Raw genomic sequence first — 16,801 nt, forward strand, 5'->3', positions numbered from 1 at the left:
GGTAATTCAAACCAAACGGGGGCTGAAACTGAAGTGATGTGGTGAGTCAGCTCTGAAAAAGGAGGAAATGATAGAGAAAGAAGTTCAAACCTTTGTGTAATACACTGTATTTTATTTCAGACTTACCAGAAAGCAAAATAATTGTGTCTACGTTTTGGTTGTTTGACCAGCCCTCTACCTTCCAGAAATGAAAAAGCTAGAACTACAGGACAGCTGACTGGCTGTGAAATCTAGTATCCAGGATTGTAATTTCCCTTCTATTAAATGTCATCTGCAAACCATGCCAGCTTTAATAAACAATGTGCGGTCTGGCTTCTCCTATCCTTTTCTTAAAAGTAGGGCTGTATTCTTTTTAAAAGGAAAAGGGACCCGTTTAAACCCAAATCTGGCGAATCTCTGCATGGTATGAAGATGCAGAGCTTCTATCAGATTCTACTGACGACACTGATAGATTTGGCTACACGCAGGAATGTGCGCATATCTACAGCTAGGAACACAACTATGCTTGGTCAATAGCTGGCCCTATGTTTGTGGCTTAACTATCACTGCAACAGATACTGCTTGTAAGTTAAAATGGAAGTTTTCATATTTGGGGTTTCTAATTTTTGCCTCTAACTTCCATAGGAAATTAATTCTATGAAAGTGCAACTGGAAAATACACTATCTGCTGAATTTCTGGGGTATGCTTAGGTTGACATACTTGAGTAGGAATTAATACTTCAAAAAAATATTGTGTACCAAAAATACAGGCCACGTTGGACAGCATAAGAATGGGAACAGTGGTTAGTGCTTGATATTGGCATGCAACCCCTAATTAAAAAAATTCTGTAGTATTCCACATTAATGGTTCATAACACTACAGTTTAAAAGTGCTACTGAAAGGACCAAACCCTTAGAAACCGTGTGCTTTAGGCCTGCTCCAAAGCCCAGATAAGTCAAAAGCTGCCTTTCTGCTGACCTCACTGGTCTCTGGATCAGGCATATGCTAAGCAAATTCTACATGCAAAGAAAGCCCACAAGCAGAACTTAAAAAAAAAAGAATACAGCACATGTCCATATGTCAAAGTAAAGTGCTATGCAAAGATACCCTGAGCTAGCCATGAACTTGTTTGACTCACAGAAAGAGTACAGCATAGAACCTAAGCTAAACAACTCTTCTGAGAAGCTATGTGGCTATGCTATTTCTGATTCCAGAGGTTGTGCATGCAGGCCTAATGTGGATATCCCTGCATACGGCTGCCCTGCATCTTGGAACACTTCATAGAACCTGTTGAGCAGCCAACTTACAAGACTTGCTCCAGAGGAGGAGATGAAGAGGGGTATAAACACAGCTCAACTTCCTCCCCCCACCAAAAAACATGGGTTTAGGCCTTATGGACCCATGCAGACCATGAAACCTTTGGTCATGTCCTCATGTTTTGGTGGAGTTCAAGGAATCACAATGGACAGTTGGGTCCTTGCCTCTATACAGCTTTCTTCTCCTTGGCACATGAGCAGATAGCTTATGTTTGAGTTATTTATGGTCACACAGGTCCACTCAGACTTTGGGCCATGACTCCAGGGTGTTTTCAAAATAATTATTTGCTTTTTCACAACCACAACCTCTTTTACCCAACAAAGGAATGTAAATATTATTCCCATTGGCATACTGTGAAACTTAAGCACACTGGTTAAAACACAAATAAGAGTAAGGCTGGCAAGGTTCTTTGAGTAGAAGCAATATCTTTTACTAGACCAACTGAGTAGTTGGAAAAAAGTTCTTAGAAAGCTTTCAGGCCCAATCACCCTTCTTCAAATGTGAGTAAGGCATTTAGCTCCCACTTGAGCTTTGGAAATCCTTTAGTCACCAATTTTCTGTAGCAAGTTGGTAGCCCACCTCTTCTAATTAACTGCAAGGCCCTTCCACTAAATGGGTATGGCACTACTATTTCAAAGCTATTTTAACCTGAGATTAGTAGGAAGTTCCAAAATCCTGAATGATGGCCCAGTAACACTGCAGTCCTTATTATTATTATCTGTGCTCTTTAGTTAAGTAGTTACACTGCATATCAGCAAAAAGAAAGGCATTTCACACAAATGTTCTTCCAGTTGTTTCATCACGCCATAACCTGTGCAGGCCTATGGCACAGACTAGGAGTCAGACCATAGTGAAAAACCTTGTAATGTGCCTGCTTTTCAGCACACTAATATCATACAGCATAAAATTCTGCAATCGCATCTCATCCTGTGAGGCTGTGACTTGGATGAGAGGCTGTGACTTGGATGACTACACAGTCCGGTGGGTGGCAAAGTGGCTGGAGGGTCGCACCCAGAGAGTCATGGTGGATGGGTCGGTTTCGACCTGGAAGGGTGTGGGCAGTGGGGTCCCGCAGGGCTCGGTCCTTGGACCGATACTCTTTAATGTTTTCATAAGTGACTTGGACAAGGGAGTGAAGTGTACTCTGTCCAAGTCTGCAGATGACACAAAGCTATGGGGAGAAGTGGACACGCCGGAGGGCAGGGAACAGGTGCAGGCAGACCTGGACAGGTTGGACAAGTGGGCAGAAAACAACAGAATGCAGTTCAACAAGGAGAAATGCAAAGTGCTGCACCTAGGGAAGAAAAATGTCCAGCACACCTACAGCCTAGGGAATGACCTGCTGGGTGGCACGGAAGTGGAAAGGATCTTGGAGTCCTAGTGGACTCCAAGATGAACATGAGTCGGCAGTGTGATGAAGCCATCAGAAAAGCCAATGGCACTTTATCGTGCATCAGTAGATGCATGACAAATAGATCCAAGAAGGTGATACTTCCCCTCTATCGGGCACTGGTCAGACCGCAGCTGGAGTACTGCATGCAATTCTAGGCGCCGCACTTCAAGAGGGATGCGGATAACCTGGAGAGGGTCCAGAGAAGGGCCACTCGTATGGTTAAGGGCCTGCAAACCAAGCCCTACGAGGAGAGACTAGAGAACCTGGACTTTTTCAGCCTCCGCAAGAGAAGGTTGAGAGGCGACCTTGTGGCTGCCTATAAGTTCATCACGGGGGCACAGAAGGGAATCGGTGAGTTTGTATTCACCAAGGCGCCCCCGGGGGTTACAAGAAATAATGGCCACAAGCTAGCAGAGAGCAGATTTAGATTGGACATTAGGAAGAACTTCTTCACAGTCAGAGTGGCCAAGGTCTGGAACGGGCTCCCAAGGGAGGTGGTGCTCTCCCCTACCCTGGGGGTCTTCAAGAGGAGGTTAGATAAGCATCTAGCTGGGGTCATCTAGACCCAGCACTCTTTCCTGCCTATGCAGGGGGTCGGACTCGATGATCTATTGAGGTCCCTTCCGACCCTAACATCTATGAATCTTTGCAGAGTAATGTCTCCTGTATTGTTTTGTATTTTTCTTGCGTCATAACAGCACTCAAGAGTCAGCAGGGAATTAAAATCTGTCTCACATCCTGTTAAGGAGTTTGTGAGACTTACTGGTCAGAGCAAAGGGGACATAACCCTGAATAACCAAGTTAGGAGAAGAGGAAAGGGATTTTAAATCCCTGTTTTCAAATGAGCATTTGCTTCTATCTTTTACAGTTTCTAATGTGTGCAGCTGATGACCAAGATACTTTGGTCAAAATCATTAAACCTCACCACTTGAAAAGAATGGCTCATGCAAATGTGTTCAGCACCTCTGGAAAAATCAGGCACTTTCCTTTTCAGTACTAGGTTTGAAAAATCTGTCCTTAGGTTTTTGTCTTATATATATGTATACACACAGACAAACACAAACACACACACACACACACACACACACACACACACACACACACTTGCACTTCAGAAGTAGGCCATTATGAGGAAGAGGCCAAATGTAACCGTCACATGTAAGTAGCTGTCAGTCCATTACTGTTTTTAACACCTACTACCTATGGAAATGCCAGAGTTAAAAATCTCCTTTCTTTTGCATAAAGACAAGGACATTTTTTTCACATCATTATATGTTACAGATGAAAATACTACATTTATGTTGCTGGTGTAATCCACTAATCATTTATAGAACTGAAGTCCCACAAAGAATTTCCCAAGTGCCATATTGTTCCTGCATATTGAATCTGAATCTCTGATGTAACAGACAGATGTGTAAAACCACATATAGTTAGTACTTCCCTACTAACCACACAGCTACTCAAAAGGGCCTTCAAAAGCCTTGCATCCAAGGGAAGCAAAAGAGTAGGGGAAAAAAGTACACAGACCTTTCTCTGCCTGCAGAAGGGGAAGCAAAGCCAAGACCCATCCCCATCTCTGTGCTTCCAAACTCACCTGCAGGTTCAGTATGCATCTAGGGCATCATGTGTTTTGGGCGTGGGGCAAGAGTTCACTTAGCCTGGCTTGATATGCTCCAAACTAGATTGGTTCACAGATTTTCAGATTTCATGGAGCATTAATGCTACCCTAAACCAGGGCCCTTTACGGAACCACAAACCTCTCCCCTAAGAAGGGAAGCTGGACCTGTAAAAATACACCAGTGTGACAGCTGCTCAGCACTAGAAACATTCTTAGTAACGTGGATCAGTGCATGCTATTTTGACCACAAGTGCCCTGAAGAAAACTGCTTCTGCACATTACTAACCTTGGGGAAAGAATGGCAGAGAGTCAGGAACAGACAAAAAAATAACAGGTAAAAATAATAATAAAAATAGTAACTTTTTTTAATAACATAGTTTTATAACCTGTCGCTCCTTCAACTTTTACAGGTTACAAGAAATGGGCTTGACCAACAAGATTCAAATCTGACTCCTAACTTTTCCAAAGCTGCAGGTGGGCTTGGAGCCAAGGTGTTAGTTCCAGTTCATATTTACTTGATATTAAAATGCCTTTTACCATAGGTTCTTTATAATGAGTAGTCTTGCAGTGAGGAAGCACAGTATTTGCCACACTCAAATTTACATCACTGGATTGAAAGCCAATGCACATGGTTTACAGAAAGCATTGAAAACATTATAGCTTTCAAATATTTTGCCTTATGTGGTTTGTAGCCAGAGCAGACAAATGCTACTTTAACTTCAAGTTATGACTTACTAGGAAGTGAATATCTGGGGTCCTGCTCACAACAACCAAATGGTACATGCACAATGGCAGTAATACAAACTGCCTGTTTCTCCCTGAAACTAAATCCTGTGCTGTTTCATGGCATTCTCTCAGCTACAACCAATAAAGGTCCCTACTCTGTCTCTCTCCTTAACATCCCTCTTTTACAAAGGCTTACACACACTTCTGTAAACAAATGAACAATTCCATTATGCATCTGGCAGCTCGTGAGCTTTCCTTCTGATTCATGACAGAGGCACCCCATTGAAAAGATCCACATACCAGGAAAATCTAAGCAAGTCTCTAGCAAGTGCACATGTTATCAAAGCCTCATTGCCACTTAACACAAGTTTTTCTGGGAACTGATGCAGCTGACCTAGAAACAAAAGACACTATATTCCTTTCTTTATAAACTATAAAAAAATCTAACCAGTACCATCTTTTTCTTCAGGAGCTACTCTCATCTAATGGTTTAGGACAATGGTGCTCAACTTTTTAGGCCTGTGGACTGGATGAGTAGAGAGGCACTGGTTTGCAGCTGAATCCACAGGGTTATCACCCTGGTCCCACTTCGTCCAATCCAGTGTGCAAGGCCTTCCTCTCCAGCTCACAGTATTCCCCACAGGCCTGGAAATCTGGCAGTGAGGGAGCAGCAGTTAACACTGCCACCACTCCTCCACTGCCAAATTTTCAGAACCAGGAGGAAAAGCCCAGTGAACTGAACAACATGACTCCTTGGGCCAGGTGCAGGGTTTGAACATCCCAGGTTTAGGAGACCTGAGGATCAAGGGCTATGCAATACATTTTACACAATACCCATTTGCTCCTCCATGTGAGGAGAGACATTCTGTGACTGCAATAGGAAGATGACCATTATTATGATGATTAAGAAAAGTGATGTGGATACACCTGTGAATTTCTAGTGTCACCTTTACCTTGGGCTCAAAGATAGAAACTAGATGGGGAGCAAAACAAAAACCACATGTTACACCACTCCAATGTCAGACTGGCATGGGTATTTAAAAAAAAAGAAAAAAAGGGGCATGCATAAAATGGTTTTAGCCTGAAATGACTGCAAGGCCCAAAAGCCTGTTTTCCACAGGCACTAGAAAATAAAGCTTTGCATTACTGGAAAACTAAGAATAGGAGAGAACCACGGTGAACTCTGATGGCTCACACCTCAGAAGGGTATTGTTCCAATGCATTTTCTTTCATGAGTTATGACGCTATTCTTATCAGCTGCTGCCTGAAGAAAAGGTAGTTTGAGAGAGCAGTACTCTTCATCCCTAGAAGTAGTGAAGGAACAAACCCCGGCATTCAGATGACATGAAGCAATGGTTATCAAACTTAAAGGGGCAAAGACCCCTTTCTAACACCAACAACTACTTCACAACCCCCACCTCCACTGGACTGATAGAAGTAAGAATGCCTTTGACCCCACTGAAGGGATACTGAGCCCCTATTTGGGGTTGCAACCTCTAACTCAAGAAATGCAGATATAGAGAAATAATCTTCAGTAGCTTACTAAGACTTCTAAAAATGGAATAATTAACACAAATGCTTTCAAAAATACCTTTATTTTTCAAACCGCAGCCTTAGTCCACCAACCAGAAAGAAAATATTTCACCCCCACTCTAATTCTACTGATTGCAAAAGAATCATTGGCATCATTCCTGTCAAGCAAATCACAATCAGTTTTCACAGACTTCTTACAGTCTCCAGTGTTGTGAAGCAAGGAGGGAAACAAATGAGTGCAAGTGCCAGCCAAATTTGTGCAAGCAGTGTGAAAATGGGGGTGGGGAGCAGGGGGAGGGGAGAGGAGGCACCTGATATGTTCTGCCCCTTCTCTAGGATGACTGTAGACCCTCTACTGTGGGATACTGAGGAGCAAGGCCAGATGAAGCCATGCTTAGAGCTGAGCAGTAGTTCTGTGCAGTGTTGTGGTGCACTGACAATCCCTGCAAATGCTAACGCTGCTCTCTGAAGAATGAACTTCAGCTTCATGGCTTTTACTTCCCCACTGGGACTAGCAGGCATTCTACTGGAATGCACCAAGATCTGCAAGGGATTCCCTGGGTCTCATACTCTGCACAATCTTGATATCACATTTCTTCCCCCTTCTGTGCCATGATTAGCCATTTCTTCATGACAGGAGAATAAGCTAATTTATCTAGGCCAGGGGTGCTCAATCACTGGCCTAGAGGCCAGATCCATCCCCCAGCAGCTTGTCATCCAGCCTGAGAACCTCTCCATGGGTCCAAAAATTTAGCATCAGAGGAGTGGCACTGCTCCTCCTACTAACAAATTTCTGGACCTGTGGGGAGCCCCAGGCCCTGTGTGCTAGGTCAGGCATGCAGGGTCCAAACCCAACACATGGGACCCCAGAACCCAATCCCAGCACACGGAACCAGTACAGGGCTTAGAGGTGGCACAGGGGGCCAGCCAAGGAATGCCGGGGCCCTATCCAAGTGTGTGGGGCCGGATAGAGGCAATACGAGGCCCAATCCAGCCTGTGGACCAGACCTGCACCACTCACCTGGCCCGCAAAGCCAACAGTTTAAGCACTACTTGTGTAGGCCTTCACCTGTACAGGTTTCTTACAGTAATTTTTCTCTTCCAAAACACTTGCAGAGGGAAAAGAATAAATGGGTTGATGTTGATATTCAGGCTGGTACAATATATTTTTTTATATTTATATTCATATTTTTCAGTGGTTAGTTTTACAACCATCACACATTTCTTTCCTTGCTTGATACAGAAAAAAACCCGTAAAGGTCAATCCACTCAAACAAGAGCAAAAATGGAAATGACGAATAATGGGAAAGGTGATGCTCTTCACAGAAATTCATAATTAGTCGCCTCTATTAAAAAATATTAAATGAAAACACCATAATACAGTCTGAGTCACAGAATTACTTGTTCTGTTGCTATTCAAAAATCCAAGTGCCATTCACAGCTCTAGTTCAGAAACGGAGAGTTTACTGATTCTTTTACCTACACAAATTCAGAATTTCACTGGTGATGCAGTTTGAGCCACAATAGTAAAGCTAACACAGAACTTACCGATCGTTATAAGAAGTTTGATATTCCAATTGACATTTTAAAACATATAATTGAAAGTCACCTATTTAACACAAAAATACTCCTGGAGACTGCTGTAAAATGGGATGACTCATGCCACTACTCATGGTAAGACAATGTATAGCCATTTATTCTACTATTTTATACAATAGCTTTCTTTAAAAAAGATCATAAAATACAATTACCTGGTCCCTGAATCTGCAAATACTTAGACGTAAGCTTATCTTTAAATAGGTATGAAGTCTTATTAATTTCAGTGGAACTAACCTGCAAAAAGTGAATGTGTGGAAGTGTTTGCTAGGTGGACCTCAGCTGGTTAATCTTAGCAAGACAAATGCACTACACATTTGTACTGTTTTCTCAGTGTTTGCCACCAAAATTATATCTGCATGCATCTGTACACGTGTGCTGTTTAGCTGAGAAAATATCAGTGTAGATTAAAAAAAAGATATTATGCGACTCAAAAGTAAATAATGAAAAATTACAATCTAACTTGTGACCATATCTGCAGCATCACTTACCTCAAATCATGAGTGTTTCAAGACGCAATCATAAGTCTCCTTTCTTCTCCTCACATGAGATGTTGCAGAGTTTTTTTCTGATGTCTTGCATTAAAACTCTTGCACTGTTCTCCAGGATCTTAATAAAAACAAAACAAGAAGAATTCAGAATGAAAACGTCATTTCCAGTGGTTGGTGTGTGGCCCAGGGCGAATCCTTGACCTCTCTCCAATGTATATTTATTATCTTAAACAAGTATATTAAGTACAGAGAGCAAAAGGAGCCTGAAGATGGCTCTACAGACGACACTTTTCAATGTTTTAGAACATTTTAAAACATTTTTTACCACATATCTGCTATAGTACATTGTAATGTAGTACAAGTATGATCACTTCTTTAAGAATGACCCAAGAAGTATCTGATTCAAGAGAGCACAGAGAAAGGGAGCAATCACCTTAGATGAAAATCAAAAACGTTAATTATGTTAAGTAACGACTGTTACATTAGGTATTGATAATGTACTATTATTATTATTATTGTGCAACTAACACAGTCCAGACTTTCCGTATTAATCTTTTTCTAATACTGATATAAGGAAAATATCAGCTTAGTTAACAAACACAAACAACAATAGTGTTGCATTTCTATATGCAGAATGGCCAAGGAAGGAAAGAGGGAGAAAGAGTAAAATGAGAGTAAGGGAAACTGATGAGTCTCTGATACAACCCAATTCTGGTATCTTCCACTGTCATTAGAAAGGTATAAGTGTTTCTGAATTTAAAAAAAAATTTTAAGTGTTACATCAGCATGCTAGTTCCCCATGCAGCTTGTAGTAAAACAACAGGTTTGATTTACCACAGAGATGAATGTCACCCAGTATGTAAGGCCTACATGCTAAGCCGTGTCAGTAGGAAAACCATCCTCGCTACATTAAATGTGTGCTCTCAGCCAGCAAGTTCACTTTCCTTTTGAGAACATCCTATCACATTTGCTTCTGGACTCCAGACATGTTAGTTACAGTTTTATAAAGAAGTTTAGGGCAAATAATTATCAAACCTGGAAGCCAAATTCATGCCTCACTTACACCTGTGCAACCTCCACTGAAATCAATGAGGTTTTACAATGTGACCAAGGCTAAAAATTAACTTTATGTGCATTTAAGCCAAATTGTTTGCTTGCTTTTCTCTCAGTTATGTCAGACAGGCACATCTGAATAATTTTTTCCATTGCCTTTTTAATTAAGAGGAGGAATCATTATCCACAGCTCTCTGTGGCTGTACATACTTCAGAAAATATTTAAAAAGCAGCTTTTCCAAAAGTGGTCACAGATTTGAAAACATTTTGCATATCCATTTGCACTAAGAAACTGAGAAGACTGACATGCCTAAAAGGGAAAATGTCCTAGAACTCCTCACCCTGGTTCTCTTAATACCTGCTGAGATATTCCATATGGCTTTACTGCTCCTCACAGCTATTTGCATTATTTACCAAAAACCCTCATCTTGGTGTTTAAATGTAACATGTTCCTGCTGCCATTGGTTTTGTTTGCACATTTCTTACTCATGTTGGTAAGCACTTACGTTACTGATTCCACAGATTTCAATGGGACTATTCACACTTAATATGAGCAAGGCCATAGCCAAGCCCACCCACTTCCACTGACTTGTGGGAGCAGGAGATCCTTGAAAGCAGTGAAAAATCCAGACAAGGCTTGAAGTTCAAAGCTAAGGAGGACTAGCTGCCTATGGCTCACCCACCTCAAAGAAATACAATGGGTATAAGTTACTGAGTGCCAGCCTTTACTCTGAACTCCCTGGTTTCTCTGTTTTTTTCAAATTCTTCATGTTGTGAGGGGTGGAGGGTTGAATGTAAAGATCAGAAGCAAAACATGACCCTTTTATTCTTGCTTTTACTTTTGTCATTTTTAATTTTATTTTTAAAAAAGGAATAGTGTTAAGCTTAGGGCCAGACTCCCTGCTCTGCTACAGATCAATTTTCAGAAATTCCTAAGTGGCTTTAGATCAGAGGTTCCCAACCACAGGGCCACAGCCCAGTACCAGGCCACAAAGGGTTGGCTGCTGGGTCGTGGCAATTTTTTAATATTAACTTTAATCACTCTGTGCTACAGATCATCATCAGATAACAGTACTTTCTTACTTCGCAGATATCATGATAAAATAGGTTAGGTAAGTAAACTGGTAAGTGATGCACATCCTTGTCAAATTAATACTCTACTCCACAGAGCAGCTCGCTGAAATCAAAATGTGTAGGGTACTACACAAAAAAGCTATCAGAGAATCTGTCTCCTAGAAAATAAAAGCAGCAATACTGTTCGCTGGGCTACACTTTTATAGCCCTGCTGCCTTACTTTGAGCTTTTAGCAACTGTGGGAGGCTGAATAATTTCACTGTGGTCACGGAATGGCTTTACAGCTGCTGAAACAAGGCCCTTCGTAATATGTATTTTACTATCTAAAGTACCATATATTAAATTGCTGTACACTTCACATTATCTGTTTAACTTACTGAAAAGGGAGTGACAAATCTGAGTCTGCCAACTGCAACCCCCAAAAAAATAACACCCCCCCATAATTGTGATGGAAAAAATTATTTCAGATTACTAAGGGGAATCACAATCGATTTATGCAATCTCACATTTCAAAGTGTAAAGCAAAATAGTCTAAACTGGTCCTCTCGTTTTTGCCATATCATAATCTTGTGAGCCAAGTATCAAAATCAGAGAGGAGTGGCATGCCTGTAAACATTCATGTGCTCTCACTGCAGCCACCACCTGCTCTCGGACTACACTTCTATGTGTAAATGAAATGTGTTTATGCAAACTGGGCAACCTAAGTCACAGTTAATCTCCCAGTGTGAACATGCAATCATGTGAGTTGCATGCACTGATAGTCACCTGTGAGCACATCTGCTGGATTCTGCAAATATGTATTTTAGCAGATTTACAAATACAGTTCTAAATTATTTGATTTGTCTATAAAATTTATGAGCTTGACTCTGCTACTAAGGCAAAGCCCTGCGTTTATGAGCACTTTTCTCCCAGGATTTCCTAATGAATAGGGAGCTATTCAGGCTGTATTATCCTTTAGGCTGGTTCAAGCCTGCTCCATCCAGGACTTCAGCTCCTCTACATTCCCCCTGTTGGAGCAATAGGTGCATCTGAAAACAAAGGGAAGGAGCAATTTGTATTGTCTGCCTCTCCCTGTTCCAATGAGTTGGATGCACCCTGTTTGCCCACCTCCCCAGCAGAGCCAAACAAAGAAGCAAATTTATCAAAAAGTACCTTTTTCGGTGATTTGTCTAAAACAAAGCTAGAGAATTTGGGTCTGTTTTCACACATACTGCAGTAACTCCCTGAGCTTCAACCCAGCCAGGATACTTTGATATCACAAACGCATCAGGCATATGGTATTGCCAACCCCAGAAACTAAAAAATGATCAGTAGCTCCCTCCCTCAAATTCAAGAGATACAGCTTAAATGTCAAGAGACTTTTAAGAAAAGGGGTGGGGAAGAAGCTTCATTTTTTCTGTTCCCTCTAGTTTTTTAATCTTTTATGGTGCACTTGGGTCATGTTTTCAAATTTTTCTCCATTATCACAATTTAGGAACTAATTGTCCCAAACACATATTGTAAGTCTCATAATAAATCAACTTGAGCTGGCAACTCAGAGAATCTTTCCTTCTACCTCAGTTCAGACTTATGTCTCTCTCAGGATGCTGTCTGGGCTGAACTGACCAAGCTAGTTTTCCATCCCAGTCAATTTGTATTTAATTGCTTTAACATGTCTGACTGTGATCAAAACCAAAGAAAACCACAGCAATGGAAACAAAGAATCAAGAAAGAAAGAATTAAACCCCAAGACAAACTACACAGGAAGAGCTGGATTATGCCTCCCCCAGATGAATGCTGTGGAGGTGGGGGAGGATAAGATATTGGGAGTCCTTCCCAGTGTTCTCATACTAGGTAGATAGCTATCCCCTTTCTCTGTACAGTGGGGGATAAGAAGAGGTGAGCACATCTGGAACTGCCAAATTCCTTACTAGCCCCACCACTGGGCAGGACAGAAACAGGCCATGCATGGTTCTATTTAGACATTCATCAGGATGGAAGCAGGGACAGTTTAGGGCAACAAGGACCCTTCAACATACCCCCACATGGGAGCCACTTAAAGTTGCACTGATAACAATGGAGGATGAAGAACTGTTGACACCATGCTTCCTCCCCTAGCAATGGTGGGGCCCCTGTTCCCCTGCCCAAGCACTGTTATGGCCTCTGGCCTCCTCTGCTCTGGTGGTATACAGGGGCTTAACTGGCTTCTTCTCTGACTTCAGTGGTTTCTGTTGCCCTCCCTTGAGCCAAAGTTGATCTGCACACTTACCACATCTGCTGCACTCTGTTTTTATATTACTGCTTTGCAAACATAAGGACTAACACATCATGTTTTTTTATCACTAAAATTCTGACCTTAGTGCACGACTTCTGTAGCAGTGGCCCTAAGCTCAAGCATACTACAGTGGTGCCTTAATCCAGCAAGGGTAGCTTCTTGCTCATCATTTTAATAGGGCATAGCAAGCCAATTCTGCACCATGTTCCTTTGTGCTGAGGAAGTGATTTTATTTTTCAAAGGCACTCCTCAGTTGGTGGCAGTGGACTCAAAGATGATGTGAACAAGCGTTTATTTTAGAATGCCTGCCTGTCTTCAGCAAGTCCTAACAGTCAAAGGTGATTGTCTTCCACGATTGTCTTATCTGCTGTAGGTCTGAAGATGGATGAGGAGGCCGATGCGGGATCAACAGACTCTGCTGCAATGCAGGCACATGCATCTGTGTGGGGTGGGTAGCTCCGAATTCTTGATTTGGTCCATGACACACTGTTTCTGCCACTCCTACTTTTCGGTCTCCTGTTGTCATCATACGGTTTCAAAGTACTAAGAACCTTGCAGTGGACTATTCCTCCATTTGGAGTAGTCCTGGGCGATAATCTCCCACAAATTGATATCAATGTTGCATTTTTTCAAATTGGCCTTGAGGACGTCCTTGAAACGCTTTCTCTGCTGTCCTCCTGAGTGTATGCCTTGACTGAGCTTCAGGAGTCTGGAGTCAGACATCTGGATGATGTGGTCAGCCCTGCAAAGTTAATGTTGGATAATCATCACCTCAATTCTCATGGTGTTTGCTTGCAAGAGGATGCTAATATTGGTGCATCTATCTTCCCACTGCATTCAAAGGATCTTCCGCAGGCAGCATTAATGGTACTTCTCCAATGATTTGAGGCGTCTCCTGTACATTGTCCACATCTCAGCTCCACACAGTAAGGTAAAAATCACAACTGTTTGATAAACCATGAGCTTGGTTTCAGATCCGATGCTATGATCTTTGAATACCTGCTTCCTCAGGCATCCGAAGGCTGTACTTGCACATTTGAGGTGGTGTTGGATAAGCTCAATCATCCAACCTTGCCTGTCTAGACACTTCAGAGCATGGTCATCTGAACATTTACTGGGGAAAGAGCCACTACATTGCAAATCTGCGTTCTCATCATGCCAGTTTACCCTTCATGACTAAAGCTACTGCTGAACTGACTGAAAGGCCCATTCCCTGAGGGGCAAGACACAGTGAGCACCAATATGGGAACAGATGAGTTTTCATTTCCTAACCGCCTATCTTGACATTCTGTCCCAGGAGATATGGTTGTTTTTTAAAACATTAATATGTAAATGAAAAATGGTTGATAACATATTTTTAAAATGTATAATCATCTGAAGTAAGCACACGAAGATGTTAGAGAGGATATAAACATTTTTAAGGAGGCACAAAACCATATAAACAGACATCCATGCCCCTTGTCATGTCACACTTAGCCAAAATTTGTGGCCACAACATAGGTGGCATGGATTTGTGCCACAATTTTGCAGCATACATCTGTTTCCTTTAAGTGGGAGAGCGCAGGCAGCCCAGAGGTCCCCATGCTCTCCACCTGCCCCAGGAAGGCATTTTCAGGGGCCCAAACCTGTGCGCTCCAGAATTCCCATTCCCAGAGCATGCAGTAGTATTGGGCCACTGAGACCTCAGGAGCACCTGCCTAGGTTCCCCCATTTGAATTCTAGCACATCTCTGTTTTCAGGGACATCTCCCCAGTTGCACAGACATGTGCCCAAGAAATCCACTGTAATGGGAAACCTGGGGTTCCCATATTTGCATAGGCATGCCCCAAGTGTTGTGCCTCAGGATCTGGTCCCAGCCACTCTCAGGAGTTCTGAGATATGTAGAATTTGTGTATGTTCTTAATACTTAAAATACAAAGCCTCTGGAAAAATTAAGATCCTTGGCTTTTGAAGCAATCAAGGCAATTTCCACAGTATATTAGTTCAGAATTTTTTCTTTCTTTTGCTTCGTGCTTCACAAAACAGTTACCCAATATTTAAGGGTAACCTCAAATTCCAGCCTATCGATAATCTGGCTATGTTCAATTTGATTTTCAGCTGTATTTGTTTGTTTATTGAAAGATAACTGGCCAGTGAATGTTTGCCATATATCGTAGAAAAGGGGGAATTTCAACAGAAACACTGCATAGCATCTCTGTCTAGAGGGGACAGCAGAGCCCAAACCCTGAACTTTCTGTTGCTCCCAGGATTTATAAACTTCCAACCAAATGTTATCTGGGCAGCAGCACAAGTTGCAAATGAATGGCTTGCTTTCAGAGATCAGTAATGAAAATCTTAATTCAGAGAAACAAATGTCTTCCTTCACCTGGGTGGAAGGAGAGTTGGTGAGGTGTAAAAATACTACTGCAGCCAAATCCACTCCCTTTTATCAAGATGAGATAGGACACAGAAAAAAATAAGCTCTCATGTAAACCTGCTTTCTAAGCATTACTATTGAGATTTGCAGTGGTGTTTGGTATTCAGTTATTCCCTCATCCACTTCCTTTTCTCCAGCATGAATCACTATCATGAGTGCACCAACATGTAATACAGCTTGGTAATGGACTCTGTGAACTACTGACTATTGTATCCAGAAACTACAGTCTGTCATGGTTGTCAGACAGGTTCTCACACCAAGCCTACTAGGGTAACATCACAAGCTATTAGAAGATGGGTAGCATGGTGCCAAATCCTAACAACAACACTTCCCAATACTTTATAGGACCATACCTATAATATATGCTCTTTTCCTTTCTCCAAGCACAAGAAGAAAAGACCACACTATTTGGTCTTTAATGATATCTTATTATTTCATCTTAATTCAGCAAGGTACTCCAATACATTCCTAACAAAAAGCAAATCAACACTGACTCTAAAAAAAAGGGAGTTACCCCTTTAAAGGGGTAAAGCCCTTTTTATATAAACTGTCTTGTAATAATTTAGTTTCAAAATTGATCTCTTCCCAAATTTCATCAAACCTTCGACTAGTCTGAGACACGAGAATGAATTTATCCCACTGTGAACATGGAAAGGCAGAGGCAGAGTGGGTATAATCCAGTTTCTTTGCATTAACAATTGCAAGCAGTCCCTTGCCATGAATGAAAAAGACCGAAGGCAATTGAGAGCTTGCTATAAATACCAATCCTCTGTTTGTATCATAATTTAAAACTAAAGTGAGGTTTAGCTCGTTTTTATTACAAAGACGCTTGTTTCTGGATAGTTGATCTGTGAGATAAATTACTCTTACAAGGTTTATTTTTATGAGAGTGCTACTTTGTGCTGTATTTCACAGTCTGATATTTCTTAAGAACCATTGGAAATACTGAGCTCTAAAGGCCTGCATTTTTAATAGCTCCATGTCTGCATGTAATTTTCCATCCACTAATAACTGCAACCACACGGAAAGAAAGGATGAGCCAGTGTTTAGGGCTCAAACATGGAACTCAGGAATACCATGTACAATGCTCTGCTCTGCCACAGTGTTCTTGTGTGACCTTGGGCAAGACAACCAGCCTCTCTATGACTCGCTTTCCCATCAGTAAAGTAGGAATAATATTACTTTGCACTCAGAGAGGGATAGGATGAGGCTAGAAGTATTACAATTACTCTAACGTGCCTGGACATTATAGTGATAGAAACTACAGAAAGTACATAAGTAACCAAGGCTCGATGAGGCTCCCTTTTGAAAGGAAAAGAAAAAAGAAAGCAAGAAAGAAAGCAAGGAAGC

General features: G+C 41.7%; 1 protein-coding gene across 7 annotated transcripts in view; it reads right to left on the reverse strand.

Moving 5' to 3' along the window:
- ATXN1 (ataxin 1) overlaps nt 1-16,801 on the reverse strand; it is a 287,101-nt gene that overhangs the window by 201,295 nt on the left and 69,005 nt on the right. For all 7 annotated transcript variants that reach the window (XM_059724401.1, XM_019498486.2, XM_019498488.2 and 4 more), the window contains one exon: nt 8,655-8,772. The gene's annotated coding sequence lies outside the window, so the exon portion shown is untranslated. The remainder of the gene's footprint in view (nt 1-8,654; nt 8,773-16,801) is intronic.

This window comes from Alligator mississippiensis, chromosome 3, assembly GCF_030867095.1.
Source record: "Alligator mississippiensis isolate rAllMis1 chromosome 3, rAllMis1, whole genome shotgun sequence".
NCBI classification, from domain to species: domain Eukaryota; kingdom Metazoa; phylum Chordata; order Crocodylia; family Alligatoridae; genus Alligator; species Alligator mississippiensis.